Genomic DNA, 5,683 nt, shown 5'->3' with positions numbered 1-5,683 from the left:
GGTATGAATAACCATGCAAATTAGTTTAGTAATCTCGATGTCATTTATCACCTAATTATTGTGTCGGTTAGCCACACACGCTCCATTAACCAATGATAATTTATGAGACACCCATTGCCACCCTTTATTAGTCCATATTAATGTGTTGGTTAACCACACCCGCTCCACTAACGACTTATATAAAGTGCAATGTGAAATTTCATGGATTAGCATCAAATTCACATTTTCCTAAAGTAACTAAGATTGGGAATTTATAGAAAATGTTTAGTTACTTTATTAATTTCATTATACTTATTAATGAAATTAAGTGTCCTATCAAACCCGTTCGGCCAACGACCCTCCACCAACGAAGGAAGCAATGGGTGAGAGTGGACACCCATTTAATCGTCATTTTATAGACAATTTCCTTATCCCCCCTCTCTTATAGATTGGTTTCGTGAATGAAGCGTACTAGCAGTTCAACTGACTTGCCTTATACATATAGTAAATATTAGACTTTTAATTTTACATATAGTATAAGGTGTATTTTAAACATTTCAAAATACTAGAGTTTTTAAATCATTAAATTTTAAAAATTAAAAACAATTTTAGTTTAAATTTAAAATTCAAAAATTTTGATTTAATAATTATCTTATTAATTAAACTTGTAATTAATTTATTAAATCATTTGGGGATTATATATTAAATTAATCAAAATAATTTAACCTAATCCCTATCCCCTAAATTTTGAAAATTTGGGAGGGATAATTATAAAATCCTATAATTACCTAGTTAACCAATTAAGAAGATGATTACCAAATATAACAACCCTACCCTATCCCTAATTTTTTCAAAATTATCTTTGTGTTGGGGATGAAGGCAAGGTTTTCAATCCTTGCCTAATTTTCGAAAACCCTTAGGGTTACGAAACCCTAAATTTCGAATTTTGGTAGGCCAAAGGAAAGGGTTAAAACCGTTTTGCTAATATTCCAAAATAAGGGTTATGAAACCCTAATTTGCGGAAAATATTAGGGTTTAATTGCCATAAACCCTAATTTTGTCAAGTTCAACCAATTGAGTCATATTCAACTGAAAACAAAAACCAAAGTCGGATACACTGATGGGTTTTTAGCATAACAAACAATCATTATGTGTGCATGTAACCCTAGAAAGTTTGGATCTATGTTTTCTTTATTAAACACGTAAGTATTGAACACAAAACGAGAAACCCTAGGAGGCATCTATAATTTTCTAAAATAAGGGTTATAATACATACCTTAATTGCTATATTGTAATAACAATGAATTCCTTGATGATCTTGAAATTTGAGAGCAAGTGTCACAAGTGTAACACCTCTAATGGCTCACAAACACATTGAGCAAGAGGATGTTATGAGAGAGGAGGAGGAAGCTCAGAATTTCGGCTTTTCTTAAGGTTTAGGAGTGCATGGCCGAAATTGTGAAGGGTGTATCCCTTTATATAGTTGTTGGTAGCTTAGAGTCAAAGCTAGGGTTTTAAGGAGGAAACCCTAATTCCTTAGCTTAAGGCCTAAGCAGCCCATGGACTCTAATCCCTTAGGCCTTGGACAAAAACTTCTAGGGAGCCTTGGACGAAAATTCTAGGGTCTCCCTAGAAGTTTTCGTCCAACCCATCTAGGGTGGTCCAAGATCCTAAATCCACAACTATCAATAAATTGTAAAACAACCACTATACTTTTAATTAACTCCTTTAATCCCAAAATTAATTCCAAATTAATTTCAGATTAAATATTAATTAATAATATGATTTCTAATTAATGTATTATTTCCATAACATATTAATAAATCATTTATTTCAATATATTAATCAAATTAATAAATTTTTCCTCTTACTCAATTAATCAGCATGTCTAGTTGCTAGTATGAAGGCAACCCAAAATGGTTATGCTACTATCAATTCAAGCATATACCAATTATAGTTATGGTCTTAGACACCTAATCCAACACCAACTTTGTGTGGTATGCCTAGGGGCGGTCCAACATTATGTTGAAGGCCCATATGGAAATACAACTTTGTGTTGTAGGCGTTGTGTGCATGCATCGTATGCGTATTGTTGTCTGAGGTATTTTGGGGAACTCATTGAGTTTTGGCTTAGAGTTGTGGATCAAATGTTTTTCTACTACTTTATCCATTCGTGGAAAGGTGAAGGCGTGAATATACACACCCATCAGCAGTTTAATGAATCAAGATTTCACTATACTTTTCTTTATAACTCGGATTTTGAACTGCGGTTTACGAACAAAGGGTTTTTCCTTGAACATATCTTTTTGAAAATGTGTATTTATTCTAGTTTAAAAATGAAATTTTTATTATGAAAATTAAGACGTTACATGTAGGGCTGTAAATAATGAACCGAACGAAAATGAACGAGGGTTTGTTCATGTTCGTTCATTTAAGTTATCCGAACAAATAAACGAACACGAACAGATAAACGAATGATTTTTCTTGTTCATGTTCGTCTGTTTATATTAGTGAACATGTTAAATGAACATAAACGAACACAGATAAACAAACATAATTGAACATAAATTAACATATAATATAGTAATGTAATCAAACATAATAAGCATATATGAATATAAAAGGAACTTATATGAACGAACATAAACAAACATAAATGAAAAACGTAAGCGAACATTCACAAACATAATTAAACGAACGGAAATTTGTGTTCAAGTTCATTCATTTATTAAATAAACGAACTTCGTACCGAACGGTTCACGAACAGTTTTTTGAACTTTTAAGTCATTTAAAGCCCTAGATTTACATAGAATAAAATTATTAATGTCATCTCAAGCCATTCCCATAAAGTATTACATGTAGGGGTATGATGTGAGTGTATTTATGGAAAAACCCATAAGCAATAAGCAACTCCCCACACCACCTTTTGTGCCTTTGGGGTTTACAAGAAGAAAGGGGAAGCACTCTTCCTAATTTATATAAAAACATCTCAAATTTAATAAAAATTAATCTACTTTAGTTTATATAAAAAAAAACATATGGTTCATAGAATGATTTTAAGTGATTTTATTTGACACTTTTACCAGAATGATAATATTTTCAAAAAATAATTATTTTTCAGTTAATTACAAGAACTGTAAATATTTATCAAGAATCAAAATCCTTATATATATATATATATATATATATATATATATATATATATATATATATATATATATAGAGAGAGAGAGAGAGAGAGAGAACTAGGTTCAGGTGTTCAAAATAATTATTGTGCGATTGTATGCATAAATCTGGGCCAATCAAAATTAAATAAAAAATTAAATAATTAAATAAATAAATAAGGATAATAAAGTAATTTTATAAATAACATCTACAAATACCTCCTATAATTATGCTAGCTATTTTGACTTTGACCTGATTTCTTCTCATTCTTATATACGGTCGTTCACTATCAAAAACTTTATTCCACCATGAAAAAAAGCTTCCACCGACGACCACCCCCTCAATTTACAACAACGCCTCACCACTTCCACCGATCCCCATCAATAATCATCTTCGTACCCAAGATCATCATCGCGATCGTTCATAATCTCGAACCTGCAAATAAAAAAGGGGAAGCATCATTGTTATTTTTGCACAATCGTTGAACCACACACCAGAGACCCATCATCATGCGTCCTTAATGGCCATCACAACACAGTCGATTGTTCAACCCTCTAATTGAGATTGGATCCTTTATTAAAGGTACCTTAATTTCGATACTCATTTGATTTCTTCCTTCTTTCAAATAAAAAACCGCAACCACCACCATCGTAACGGTGGTGACAGCCACCTCCGGTCACCACTTCCATGATGACAGTGGGTGATGATGTTTCCAGCTTCAATTTCGAGTTTCCAGGGGCCCACATCTAGTAGAAAAACTAGCCTTGTTCAGTATCTTGTTGAGATCACTGGGCATGAGTGTGACTGAATTAACAACCATGAACACACTGATTTACATAAGTATTTGGGTTCTTATATAACTGATGCAAGTGGGAAACTTGTTTTCCAAGAAGGGGTGTTGGCTAAAGCAGTTAGAAATTGTCACATCCCCGAACCAGACGGCGGAAACGTCCGGGGGCTTGTGCGGGACTTCATCTTGAAATATCATTACAGTGAATATAAATGAAACATAACATCATCATCATCACACATGTAATATAACAACATTCATTGTTTACATCGAGTATTGTATTTGGATATTACATGCCAAAATAGTCAGAGTATGATGAAACAAAATATAACACAATATCCATTAGTTTGTTTCGTTCATCCTGCTTCAACGGTTTCCTGAGAATACAGGTTAATTTAAAAATGTCAACATAAAAATGTTGGTGAGTTCATAAGCATGTTTGTGAAAATGATTAGTATAACTTTGAAACCACCAGAAAATCCTATATTTTCTGCAAACTGTTTAGTATGTTTGTGTCAGATCTTGTATTAATGCATGTATGTTATTGTTTATTTGACTGAAAGGGTAAATAGAATGTAGAGGGGATGTAAAGAGCATGTAAAGAGAATGTTCCCATATAACTTGATGTTGTCTGTAAAAGAGAAAGCTGCCATACCAACCCCCGAGGTTGAGTACCAGTACGAGTATGTTTCCGAGTAATCCAAGAGAGAAGAGAATGGTCTTCCGCAAACTTCATAACGTTAATTCCTCTAAGGGAGCCATCATAACCATACTAAATAATGACAATCTCGCAATTCTTGGCGATATTGGACGCTGGTTTTGATTATAAGGTTTTCGTCACCCTAGACTGAGTTAGTCTAACTGTAGCGAGCAACTCAGGTGTGGGGTGTCATCCCCGTATAGATCTATACACAAATCCCTGCTCTTCCTCTAAGAGACTATGGTTATAACTACAGGCTACGATGATACACTTAATAGGTGCCAACCGACAAAACTCACTAGATCCTTAATCGAATTTACACGAAGAAAAAGTATAAACTCATTCCAGGCCCAATGAACCATGTAAGTGAACCATTAAGGCATCACTAAACATGTAGGTCATTTTAAGGCCCAATGGGAATGAGATTATATAACATGGGCCCAAAATATATGTAAAAGGGACAACGAAGGCCCATTTCACATGTAACGTATTTATAGGCTCAAATAGTATGCAATTAGTATCCAAGGTCCGTCGCGCATGTTAATGGGTCAATGTGGTCCAATAAACATATAAATAGTATTCAGGACCTATCAAACATGTTAATGGGTCGTTAAGGCCCAATTAGAACGCAACTAGTATCCAAGGTCCGCCGCACATGTTAATAGGTCAATGAGGCCCAATAAACATACAGATAGTATTCAGGACCCATCAAACATATACATGGGCCACTAAGGCCCAATAATATGAAAATGGAAAAATTAGTCCGCTTATTATTGTATTGATAGTTTTAGCCAAAATATTTACCAAAATAGCATAAATAGCCCACTCGTTGTAAAAATGACATTCTTGGCCTAATAAGCCAAAAATTTACAATTATGGCCAAATCTTAGTAAATATAATACTTTAGTCCCTATTTTGTTCAAAACTTGTATTTATGGTTAGTTTTTTGGTAAAAATAACATTTTTAACCCATTTTTGTCAAAAATATCATTTTTGGCTTGATTTTTTTGTGAAAACACACATTTTTCAGATTTTTGACTTTTCTGTCG

The sequence above is a fragment of the Lactuca sativa genome, chromosome 6 (assembly GCF_002870075.4).
Source record: "Lactuca sativa cultivar Salinas chromosome 6, Lsat_Salinas_v11, whole genome shotgun sequence".
Classification (NCBI taxonomy): Eukaryota; Viridiplantae; Streptophyta; class Magnoliopsida; order Asterales; family Asteraceae; genus Lactuca; species Lactuca sativa.
This window is presented reverse-complemented; position numbering follows the sequence as displayed.